This window comes from Lontra canadensis, unplaced genomic scaffold, assembly GCF_010015895.1.
Source record: "Lontra canadensis isolate GAN:19392208 unplaced genomic scaffold, GSC_riverotter_1.0 scaffold174, whole genome shotgun sequence".
NCBI classification, from domain to species: Eukaryota; Metazoa; Chordata; class Mammalia; order Carnivora; family Mustelidae; genus Lontra; species Lontra canadensis.
The window spans coordinates 1,605,839-1,619,509 of record NW_022631168.1 but is presented as its reverse complement, the minus strand read 5'-3'; the positions used below and the strand labels follow the sequence as shown (position 1 = coordinate 1,619,509).

At 38.8% G+C, this 13,671-nt stretch overlaps 1 pseudogene; it reads left to right on the top strand.

The window, feature by feature from the left end:
* Positions 1–9,180: 9,180 nt before the first annotated feature.
* LOC116860356 lies at positions 9,181–9,664 on the top strand (annotated as a pseudogene).
* Positions 9,665–13,671: the final 4,007 nt, after the last annotated feature.

Here is a 13,671-nt window from a genome sequence, read left to right as displayed (position 1 = left end):
AATTGCATAACTATCTGAAAAAGTAAATCTCTACCCTTATTTGTCACCAAACATAAAAATATATTTTAGATGGATAATAGATCTAAATATAAAAACTACAACTACAGACCTCAAAGAAAATGGGAGGATATCTTCATGACATTGGGAGAATCAAATATTTCTGATGACACAAAAGGCACTAATCATAAAAGAAATACTTCATAAATTAGATTCCAAGAGTGGGAAACACCTGCTCACCAAATGATACCATTAAGAATGTGAACAGGCAAAAAAAAAAAAAATGTAAACAGGCAAGCGACAGACTGGGACAGATTATTTGTAGAATATATATCTAACATAGAATTTATATTCAGAATATATAAATAACAAAAAGTAAATAATTAAAAACAAAGCAAACATTCAAATGAACAAAATAGTTGACATTTCACCAAAAAAAGATTGGAATGACCAATAAGTACGTAAAAAGTTGCTCAGTCATCAGAGAGGTGTAAATTAAACCAAAATATTATGTTACCACACACCCAATAAAACAGGCAAGATTAAAATGTTGATAGCAGTAATTGTTCACCAGAATTTAGAGTGCCTGGAATTCTTATATCTTGCCAGTAGTGTAAAGTGGAACAGTTGTTTTGGGAAAACTTTTGGCAGTTTCAATTTTAGACAAATACCTACTCTATGACCCAGCCATTCTACTCCTAGGTATTTACCTAAGAGATGTATCCACATTTGTCCACAAAAAGATTTGTACAAGCATATTTACAGAACTTGTATGTATACATAATTTAAAATCTGGTTTAAAAACAATGAGTAACAAGAAATATATTTTCAGATAAATAAAAACTGAGTTTATCACAAGCATAACTATAATAATGAACTTCTAAAAGTTGTACTTCAGGAAGAGGGAAATGATTCCAGTGCAAGAAGAGAATTTGTGAACGTGTGGATCAATCTAAGCAAAAAGTGTTTCCGTAAATAGTAATCCCTTCTTTTTAAGTAACTCTGTGCCCAGTGTGGGGCTCGAACTCACAACCCTGAGATCAAGAATTGCATGTTCTATTGACTGAGCCAGCCAGTCTAATACTTTTAATTTGGTGGGGGGGGGCTAACAAAATGGAGCAGGGTTAAAATACGGGACCACCAAAACTACTTAAGTTGGGAGGGAATGTCCTTGTAGCTCTAAAGTATTCTAAGGTCCTTGTGTTATTTGGGAGGGGAGATTAAGATGGTTTTTTGATAATTTTGCAGTGTAACATTTCAAGGATAACTATTAAAACAAGAGAAGTAGGATGTATTACCTCCAAAACATTGAACTGAAGAATCTCAAAAGTACTGAATATGTTCAAATGAATGTTTATTTTAATTGGAAGCTGTGGATGATTCAGTTCAGGCTGTAGAGAGATCACCTTTGTTCACCTCTGAATCTGAACACTTTTGCTTTGGTACTTCTACATGGATTGTGTCTGCATGAAAGAAAGATAGATGTGTGAATCTTTTGTCATTTCTACATATTTTTCTTTGTGGTCATAAAATAAATTACAAATATTTTTTACATAAAACTCTAGTCAATCTTATTATCTAATACCCAGAACTTTGTGAGGCCTCCTAAAGCAAGCATTCAGGAACCCGGGAGCCCAATACATCACCTAAAGACTGAAGGAAGAAACCTTGTAAAGACTTCCAGAAAACAGAACTCTGAAGCCATGACGCGGTCTCCCACATGCTTTAACTACATTCATCCGCATTTTCACTTCCTGCATCCACTTCTCTGCCCATAATACAAAACTTCTATTCTCTGTACATCATTCCCTCCTTTGATCTCTCATGGTTCTTTGTGCTTTCCTATCTGTTTATATGTTTATCTGGCTACCTATTATAAAATCTGGGAGATCAACTTTGTTATCACTTCTCTGGGAAGTTGTTCCTGAAATCTCCAGCCCCGCCTCTCCAGCACTGATGACACTTGGGTTTGTTAAATGAATGAATAAAACTGAGTAGGCATCAGAACCCAGTTGAGGTTTAACAACTCAAGTTTGTAGGGACCAGGTCTGCACAGTTCTGTGTTTTTGTAATGCTGAAAATGTTAGAATTGGTTTTTCTTCTACGAGAGACCACAGTACAGAGAAGATGTATAGATTGTAAGACTGTTCTAACACCGGTCATGCCTCCAGTGATTATACAGCTCTGCCAAGGCCCTAAGCTACAGAAGTTCAAACATACATTATTTCTTGTGGATGGAGCAGAATTGCTGGTCCTTGAGCCTGGTTGCACATGAATCATGGGTTGGGGTGCCATCAAGGAAAGAGCTCCCCTTGGAGTGTGAACCTATGAATTCAAATGGAAAAGAAAACAAAAAGTGAAAACTTAATTACTATTTAATTGTTCTCTTAATACAGTGGTGCCAAGAGGACAAGCAGCCCCCCACCATAAATATTACATTTAATGAATGTCAACTGAAAGGAATGCTAAATGCTAGAAAGAAAAATAGATCTGTGAAGGAGCTGCTGGTAATAAAGTGTGAAGGAAAAAGACCAAAAGAATTGTTCTTGAAAAGGAGGGATGAATTAAGTGCCAATAAGGCCTACAAAGGACTCTTTATGAGAAAAAGAACTCCTACATCTCAATGCCAATAATTCTTATGGGAAAGAGAAGGGAAGTCTGTAGGTAGACCTGGAACGTGTTAAATATACAACAGGAATGTGTGTATCTTTGATGAAATACTTTAGTACAAGTATGTGGTTTGATATGATTTAAAGGTTAAATGTAAAGGATATACAGAAGTTTTCCTGGTGAAAGGAACGAGGGAAGGCCAGGCAGGCCTTCACACCATCAATTCTTGCTTTGACATTTCTCTAGTTTGTATTATCTTTCCAGTGACCTGATAAGCTCAGATTTTTTTCCAGCTTTATTGCAGTATAATTGACAAAGCTGAGTATATTTAAAGTGTACAACATTATGATTTGGCATTTGCATACAGGTTTTTAAATATATTCAAAGGATGAAAAAAGGACATTTAATGAAAGATAAATATAAGGAGGTTGCACAAACCTATTAAGATCTCCTTCCTTGTTTAAACCTCTTAAGTGGTTCCTCACTAAACGTAGACAGTGTGAAACTCCTCGGGCTGACTTTCCAAGCCTACTGCTTCTCAATCCGTATCTATTCCACTTTTTCCTCACAAGTTGAGGCAGTATGGGCTATAGTTAAGGACAACTAGGTAAATTGGAAAATGTTGAAATGACTTGTATCTAAAGACTAATGATTAATGTGTTGACCTGCTGAGAGGTTTCTGGTGATATGCTATGCTGCAGGACTGTGTCCTTGGTCTTCCAGATTATGTTTATCTGTGTTATTAATGAAGATGTAGGACACATGTGCATTGAACATATGAATAACATATGTATTGGAAAGGATAATAAATATATTAAATAGACTCAGAAACATTAATGTGCTTGCCAGGCTAGAGATAGGCTCCCAAATGAATAGATGAAGTTCAACAGAGAAAACTGTTAAGTTTTGCTCCTAGATCTTAAAAGTCCCCGTCAGGGTATTGGTAGAAGTGAACAGGGGAGAAGTGAAGAACACCAATAGAATTTTAGTTGATAAAAAGGTTAAGTTTTAAAATTAAGTTTTCCCTGTCCTTCTTTCTTTTTAAACTATTTATTAGAGAGAGAGCATGCGTACACATAGACACACAAGTGGAGGGAGGGGCAGGGAGAGAGGGAAAGAGAATCTCCAGCAGACCCCCCACTGGGGTCTCACAACCCCGAGATCACAACCTAAGCCCAAACCAACTGAGCCACCCAGGAGCCCCTCCTGTCTTTCTTGTTGTCTTAACTCTATGCCAACGATTTAGAAGCAGCTCCCAGCTATCTTCAGTGTACAAGGCTGCCAATTCTGCATTACTAAACAAAGGGCTTGATAACACTTCTGCCTTACAGGGCACCTGGGTAGCTCAGTCAGTGAAGTGTCTGTCTTCAGCTCAGGTCTTGATCTCAGGATCCTGCAATCAAGCCCCATATGGGGCTTCCTGCTTAGTGGGGAACCTGGTTCTCCCTCTGCCTATGCCCCTCCCCACCACTTGTGCTCTCTCACTCAAATAAATAAAATCTAAAAAAAAAAAGACTTCCTGCATTACAAACAGTGCTGCTTAGAAATCATCAAAATTGCTCTTGCCCAAGGATTGAAATCTTGGTCCAATTACATGATGCGATCAGATATTGTACCCTGGAATAGCCCCATGCAGTAACCAGATGGAACACCTGGTCCTTTTAGGGAACCTAGATGTGTATGCTCCCTTCCACTTGGGTCTGTAGTTACTCATGCCTGTGGAGTCGGATCCCCATTTTCTAGTCCAGCCAATGCTAGGGATGACTTTGTATCTGGTTCCTGTAAACTCCCTAGGAAATAGGCCCTATTCTGTTCACTTTTGTTTGGAAAGAATCTTTTCGTAATCCTTCAGTTTTTACTCTGCCATCCACAGATTTTGCTTCAGTCCTTGTTATATACTAACAATAGTTGCCATCTGGTTACTGATTCCTAACCTAGAATTACCTTTTGGGACTTGGACCCTGACCGTCTATCCTTTCCTGTCGAGTATCTCAGCTCTACCCCATTCCTTTGTACTCTTTTATACACTTTATCCATGCTTCGGGTCATACTTAGTTCAAGCATATAGACACACCTAGGATCATACAATACTTCTCTAATCCTCTTGGGGGTTAACTGGCCAATATAGTTAATTATTATAGAAGTCACTCAGAGAAGTCTAAATGAAGATTGAAAAGAGCTGCGAGGTCAGCAAAGGAAAGCATCAGCAAAACAAAGACAACCAACTGAATGGGAAAATATATTTGCAAATGACTTGTATGATAAGAGGTTAATATCCACAATATACAAAGAATTTATAAAACTCAACACCAAAAAATTTCACAAACAATCCAATTTAAAAATTGAGAAGACCTAAATAGACATTTTTCCAAAGAAGATACCTAGATGGCCTATAGGCACATGCAAAGACGCTCAACCTCACTCGTGATCAGGGAAACACAAATCAAAACCACAATGAGGTATCACCTCACACCTGTCAGAATGGCCAAAATTAACAACACCGGAAACAATAGGTGTTGGTGAGGATGTGGAGAAAGGGGAACCGTCTTGCAGTATTGGTGGGAATGCAAACTGGTGCAGCCACTCTGGAAAACAAGATGGAAGGTCCTCAAGAAGTTAAAACATAGAACTACCCTGAGATCCAGCAATTGCACTACTAGGTATTTACAGCAAGAAAATGAAAATACCACTCCAAACAGATATATGCACTCCTCTGTTTATGGCAGCATTATTTACAATAGCCAAGATATGGAAGCAGCCTAAGTGTCCACTGATAGGCAAGTGGATAAGGAAGGCAGACTATTATGCAGCCGTAAAAAGGGATGAGCCTGTGCCATTTGCAACAACATGGAAGGACCTAAAGGGTGTTATGCTAAGGGAAATAAGTCAGACAGAGAAAGACAAATACCATATGATTTCACTCATGTGTGCAATCTAAAAAACAACAACAACAACAACAACAACAACAAATAAACAAAAAGCAGAATCAGACCTGCAAATACAAAGAACAAACTGACTGTTGCCAGAAGAGAGGGGAGTGGAGAAAGGGGCAGAATGAGTGAAGGGGAGTGGGAGGTCCAGGCTCTGAGGTTTGGGATGAATTTAAGTCCCATGGATGGGAGGCACAGCATAAGGAACAGAGTCCATGGTACTGTAATAGCACAGTATGTGTAATAGCACAGACGGCCGCTATGCCTGTGCTGAGCATGGAATAACCCAAAGACTCGTCCGTCACTATGCTGTACACCTGAAACTAATGTAATACTGTGTCTCAACTATACTCAAAGAAAAAAAAATTTAAGAACGTTAAAATTAAAAGAAAACAGGTGGGAGGAAGAGAGGAAAACTAAGAAAGTATGGTGTTTCCAAATCTAAGAGCATTTCAAAAAACATCCCTCTTCCCTCACTGGCCACTCCTTTTCTACCTCCTTTGTAAATTCCTCTGCGTCTCTCTGCCTCATGAATGGCAATGAACTCATCCCAGCGCTCACTCCTGAGACCTGTCTACACTCACTCCTAGGTGATCGCATCTACTCTCTCCTGACACTCTTCAGGACTTTTGCATTGACCACACCCTGTCCCTGGAACTGATCTTCCACATGGCCTCTTCTCTCTTCTCTTTCTGTTTTCTACTTAAAACTGAGTCATATTCTCCATAAACTGTTCACTGGAAACCTACTCCAATTCTCTAAATTCTTTTTCCCTGCTTTAAATGTCTTCCTAGCATGTCATACCTTATTTGTTTTATTTGTTGTTTGTACTCCCATCATTGGAATATATGTCCCACAAAGGCATGGATTTTTCTTTTGCTTATTGCTACATTCTCAGCTTCTAAAAATACCTAAAACATAGTAGATGCTTAACAGTATGTGCTGGCTGAGTGACAGAAGTGTTAAGTAAGATAAGGACATTGGGTAACAGTGGGGTGCCTTTTATATGGAGTAGTCAAGAGCAGACTCATTTGGTCAGATCCTTGAAGGAAGTAAGGGAGTGAGCAAAGTGGATATCTAGGGAAATATTGCTGCAAGGCCAGGGCACAGAAAATTGCAAATGCCCTGAGCTGGGTGGGTGCCTGGTGTGCTCAAAGAGCAGCCTAGAATGAACTAAGCTAGGCAACAGTGCCAGGATATGAAGACAGAGAGAGAGAGAGCATGGAGAACCCTGGCATTTACTCTGAGAGAAATGGGAGGGGGACAGTTGCACCTGAGTGGCTTGATCTGACTTATACTGTAAGCCAGTCACTTAGGGAGCAAAAGAAAGAGAGGCGTCAAGGAGGACTCCAAGGTTTTTGGCCTAAGCAACTGGAAAGACAAAGTTGCCATCAGCTGTGATTGGAATGGCTGTGGGTAGAAGAGCTTTGAGGAGCTCAAGAGCTCAGCTTGGGACACATGCCATTTGAGATACCTGTTGATACGGTGCTCAGAGATTGATTCTGTCCAATATTTAGTGGCAGGAAGAAGAAAACTGAGAAGGAACAACAGATTGAGAGTATGATGTCCTAGCAGTTAAGTAAAAACAAGCAATTCGAGGAGGGAGTGGTCAGCTGTATCAAATGCCATTGCCAAGACATGATGTGGACTGAGGAGTGGCCATTGGTTATCATAATATGAGGGTCACTCATGATTGAGATAAGAACAATGTGGGCAGGCAGAGTCCTTACTGAAATACATTCAAGAGAGAATGAAAGGAAAAGAAGTAGTAACAGAGCATATAAGAGAATACTTCAGAGGAATTTTTCAGCAAAGAGATAAAATATACTACTACATGGTAGTATATTCCTACGTAGAATGCCACTGAGCCATTATAATTAATGTGGACCAATCTATATAGGTCTCAAAAACAGAAGTAGGAAATGATAATGATTATAATCAATTTTTTAAAAAATCCTATAAAATAATAAGTATTTTTCCATAGTAAAAGAATGGAAATGTTCTGGAAGGCCATACATAAATTCATCACAGTCATTGTCTCCTGAGAGGTGGAGGGTGACTAGCACTAGGGGTGTGCCAAGATTATTTTGGTTTTATTTGTAAAAGTTCATTAAAAATGATCTGAAAAAGATTATGACAAAATAGTAACACTTGGGGCACAAATGCACAAGCTAATCTTACACCTAAAGGGTCTGGAGAAAGAAGAGCAAATAAAGCCTAAACCAAGAAGGAGAAGAGAAATAATAAAGGTTTCTGGAGGGGAAGGGGTGTGGAGGGACTGGTAACTTGGTGATAGACATTAAGGAGGGCATATGATGTAATATAACTGGGTATTATGTAAGACATGAATCACAGGCCTGTACCTCTGAAACCAATAATACATTATATGTTAATTAATTGAATTTAAATTTTAAAAAATTTTTTAAAGATTTTATTTATTTATTTGACAGAGAGAGATCACAGGCAGAAAGGCAGGCAGAGAGAGAGGAGGAAGCAGGCTCCCCGCTGAGCAGAGAGCCCGATGTGGGGCTCGATCCCAGGACCCTGAGATCATGACCCGAGCCAAAGGCAGCGGCTTAACCCACTGAGCCACCCAGGTGCCCCTTAAAATGTTTTTAAAAAGATAAAAAGCTTTTGTATAGCAAAAGAAACAACAAAACTAAAAGAGAACCTACTGAATGGGAGAAGATATTTGCAAATGACATATCTGACAAAGGGTTAGTATCCAATAGATAGAAAGAACTTATAAAACTCAACACCCAAAAAAATGAATCATCCAATTAAAAAATGGGCAGAAGGGGCGCCTGGGTGGCTCAGTGGGTTAAAGCCTCTGCCTCCGGCTCAGGTTGTGATCCCACGGTCCTGGGATTGAGGCCCACATCGGGCTCTCTGCTCAGCGGGGAGCCTGCTTCCTCCTCTCTCTCTGCCTGCCTTTCTGCCTGTGATCTCTCTCTGTCAAATAAATAAATAAATAAATAAATAAATAAATAAATAAAATAGTAACACTTAGTCATTCAGGGTTTTGAAGCATGGATGGCTATTATCTTCTGTACCTTCCTGTATTTTTAAACATTTTTTCTAAATTAACAGCACCAACAAAAACATGAGTGAATTGGTGGTGAGGCTGTGTAGACTGAATGACTTCAGAGTTTTCATTAACTGTATTCCATCACACGAAATGTATGTAATGCATAGAAGCTATAAAAAGGAGAACTGCTGACTGCAAACAGTTTTTAACCAAGTAAAGAAAAATTTTAAATCATGAAGACATTGCCAAGGAGGCAGAACAGAAATAACAGGCTAAAATGAGTTGGGAAAAGGTTGGATTGAAAAGGCTGAAATCAGAAAAATTCCAGATATTCTGCTTGTATTAATAATTTCTCCCATTGCAAGTCTTGAACAATAAGAACAAATTCACCTTATTAGATTTCACTTTTTTTACCTGTTTAGTAATGAGAGGAAATGGTTCCAAACAGCAAAATGGCAAAGAAAACAAAAGGAAATGAGATAACAACAAAATCCCTGCAGAAAGGGAGGAAAACCAGTAGCAAACCAGACCTAAACTGAAGAGGTAAAACTGTAAGAGTTTTAGAAAAAAACAAAGGGGCTCCTTGCTGCCGGGGACTGTGGGCCACTGGGGTCGATGAAGGGTCTCAAGCAACAGCTTGCTCTAAAAACCATTGACTGGGTAGCTTTTGGGGAGATTCTACCCCCAAACCAAGAGAAGGCCATTGCTAGCCCCCTGAAATCCTAGACAGAGACACTTACCTCCAGGTTGGCTACTCTCCCTGAGAAACCACTTACAAGGCCAATGTGGCAAAGGCTGGCATGGCAAATGACTTTGAGAAGTTTAATGCCCTGAAGGTTCCTGTACCAGAGAATAAATACAGGTGGATGTTCAGGTGGATGCTGAAGAAAAAGCAGAAAAGTTGTGCTGAGTTTTTGTCTCTCTCAAAGGCCAGGATTGAGGAGTACGAAAAAGAGCTGGAGAAGATGAAGAACATTTGATCCATTTGATCAGATGACCATCGAGGACATGAATGAATGAAGTCTTCCCAGAAACCAGATTAGACAAGAAGAGGTATCCCTAGTGGCCTCCCAAGCCAATTGAAAATTTAGAAACTTGAGGCAGGTAGACAGCTCTCGCCCTCATATTATAAATGCTGGACATTAAAAATTTTTTAAAAAGAAGAAGAAAACAGAGGGAGTAACTTTCATACCACTGGATTTGGAATGAGTTCTTCAATATGACACCAAAAGTCCAGGCAACAAAAGAAACAGATAAATTGGACTTCATGAATGTAAAATAAGGCTTAGTTGAATCTCTATTATGTGCATATTGATTATTCCTATTTTGGATTACCTATTAATTCTGGAACAGCTTTCTCGAAACTATTCCATTGCCACACATCCTATCTCCCCATTTCTAGAGTTCCTTTCTCTATTCCCTTTATCCATCTCACAAAGCCTTTCGTATATCATTTCTCAAAGGGTTGTGATTTCTTTTTCTAATGTTAGGCAAGAATGTGGATGAATTACCTTGCATTTTAAATTATGTATACCATGCTTTTTTCTGTTAGCAAAAATCATGGGGAATTTTCACTATATCTCCCACTCTTGGTATCTTAAAAGGGTTTTTTCTTACCATTCTATACATAGGCAATTGCTGTGAAGTCACGGGATAGCCCACTGGAGGCAATACCTTAAAGAAAAATGTCAGTTACTATACGGTACAGTTTCTACTAGTATTTATTAAGAAATGTTATACAGAAAAAAATTCTGCTACATATTTAATTTTGAGAACAAATATATGGAACCATTTCTAGCCAGGACAATGATCTTTCCTTGAACAGGACAAATTTAGGACTAGATAGACATAAAAACCAATGCAATAGAAGAAAGAGCACAGAAAAAACCCTTACATATCTAGTCAATTGATTTCTGACATGGGTACCAAGACCATTCAATCGGGAAAGGACAGTCTTTGACCGATGATGCAGGGACAACTGGATAGTCACATGCAAAACAATGAAGTTGAAACTTTACCTTACAATATATACAAAATTAACTCAAAATTGATCAAAGACCTAAACCTAAGAAAGAAAACCATAAGGATCTTACAAGAAAACATAGGAAGTAACTTTCATACCATTGGATTTGGCAATGAATTCTTCAAAATGATACCAAAAGTCCAGGCAACAAAAGAAAAAAGTAGATTAAATTAAATTAAATTGAATTTCATGAAAACTCTAAAAATTTTATGTATTTAAGGACACTACCAAGGGAGTAAAAACACAACCCACAGAATGGGGGAAAATATTTCCTAATTAATATCCAACATGTATAAGAACACCTGCAACTTAACAACAGAACAAATAACCACATTCAAAAATGGCCAAAGGTATTGAATAGACATTTCTCCAAAGAAAGGACACAAAAGGCAAAAAAAAATCACATGAAAAGATGTTGAACATCACTAAGCATTAGGGAAATGAAATGAAATGAAAATCACAAGAGATACTAATTCACACCCATTAGCCCTTTAGCCACTGGAGTAAATGCTATAAAAATTCCTAAAAGAATTAACCATAGAATTATATATGATCCAGCAATTCTACCTCCAGGTATATATCTGAAGAATTGAAAGCAGAAACTCAAACAGATACTTGTACACCAATGTTCATAGCAGCATTATTCATAATAACCAAAAGATGGAAGCCACCTAAATGTCTCATCAATGGATTAACAAAGGAAAATTATTTAGCCTTAAAAAGGAATGGATGAATCTTGAAGACATTATACTAAGTGAAATAAGCCAGACACAAGAGGACAAATAATGACTGCACTTTATCCTTTTTCCCTTCCATTACCCTCCACATTGGACTGAAAACAGCCAGAAACCTAGAGAGATCACTATCGTACAGATGAGAGAGAACTCCAGAAGTCTACCTCTGGCCTGAATAGCTCTAAAGAGAAAGTCAGAAAGTCTCCCAGTGTTTTTCCTTTTTCTCTCCTCTCTCACACCCCAGCTCCCAGGCACTCCTGACACAGTCCTATCTCGCTATCTTGGCAACAGAAGTGGCCTGCAGACAAGAGCCCAGTATTCCAAGGAGAGAAATTTTCTTCTCCATTAGGTGGAGCTCTGGCTCCATGAGGGGAGGGACGAGATTTTTTTCAAATTCTCTGTTTAACACCACTTGGAGCACTGAGTTGTCTCAGTCACAAGGAAGCTGTGAACCTCTGTGTTCATGGTCCCCCTCCCACCACCTGTGCCCAAGTAGATTTGATCTTTTTTAATTAAGTTTTTATTTAAATTGCAGCTAGTGAACATACAGTGTGATTAGTTTCAGGTGTACAATTCAGTGATTCAACACTTCTGTAGGACACCTGGTGCTCACGACAAGTACCCTCTTTCATTCCCATCGTTTCCCCTATTCCCCCATCCCCTCCCCTCTGGTGACCATCAGTGTCTTCTCTATAGTTAAGAGTCTGCGTTTATTAACCAATCCGCTTGTTGGTTGTTGACATACTACCTAATATACATCATACTAATGTAATCAATATTTATGAATATTATGGAAACTTGCTATAAAGCCTTTTTACATTGGAGAAGAAAAGAACCTGTTTCTTGGTTTGCCTCCCTCTCTTTTCTTCCTTTTGCTTAATTTGTTTTGTTTCTAAAAGTCCATATATGCGTGAAATTATATGGTATTTGTCTTTCTCTGACTGACTGATTTCACTGAACCATTCTTTTTACAGCTGAATAATATTCCACTATAAATATATACACATCTTAATCTATTCATAAATCTATTTATCTATCGATAGACTCTTGGGCTGTTTCCATACTGTCAACAATGCTGCTGTCAACAATACTGTGGTAAACACAGGGGTGCATGTATCTCTTTGCATAAGGGTTTTTGTAGTCTTTGGGTAAATGCTTGGTACTGCGATTACTGGATCCTATGCTAGTTTCTGTTTTGAACTTTTGAGGAGCTCTGTACTGTTTTCCAGAGCGGCTGCACCAGCTTGCATCCCCACCAACAGTGCAGGAGGGTGCCCCTTTCTCCGCATCCTCGCCAGCATCTGTCGTTTCCTGTGTCATTGATTTTAGCCATTCTAACAGCTGTGAGGGGATAGCTCATTGTGGGTTTGATTTGCATTTCCCCAATGATGAACGATGTTGAGTGTCTTTTCATGTGTTTGTTAGCCATCTGGATGTCTTCTTTGACCTGAGTCAAAGGCAAATGCTTAACCAGCTGAGCCACCCAGGAGCCCATCTGTATGGCTTCTTGGATAAATGTCTGTTCATGTCTTCTGGCCATTTTTAAACTGTATTAATCATTTTTTGGGTGTTGAGTTTGGTAAGTTCTTTATAGATTTTGGATACTAACCCTTTATTGGATGTGTCATTTGCAAATGTCTTCTCCCATTCCATAGATTACCTTTTAGTTTTGTTGATTCTTTCCTTTGCTGGGCAGAACCTTTTTATTTTAATGTAGTCTCAATAATTTACTTTTGCTTTTATTTCCCTTGCCTCAGGAGGTGGAGGTCAAAAGAAAGCCAGGGTAACAATACTTACATCATACCAAATCAACTTTAAAACAAAGACTGCAGGGACGCCTGGGTGGCTTAGTCAGTTAAACGTCTGCCTTTGGCTCAGGTCATGATCCCAAGGTGCTGGGATTGCGCCCCGCATCAGACCCCTGCTCAGCGGGGAGTCTGCTTCTCCATCTCCCTCTGACCATACCCCCTGCTCGCTCGCTCTCTCAAACAAGTAAATAAAATCTTTTTAAAAAAATAAAAAATAGGAATGTTTGTGTGGCTCAGTTGTTTAAGCATCTTCCTTCAGCTCAGGTCATGATCCCAGGGTCCTCCAATAAAGTCCTCTATCAGGACTTGCTCAGCAGGGAGTCTGCTTCTCCTTTCTGCCTGCCACTCCCCCTACTTGTGCTCTCTTTCTGACAAATAAATAAAATCTTTTTAAAAATAAAAATAAAGACTGTAACAAAAGACAAAGAAGGACACTATATAATCATAAAGGGGATGATCCATCAAGAAGATATTTACAATTGTAAATATTTATGCACCCAACATGGGAGCACCCACAAATACATAGAAGTTAATAACATAC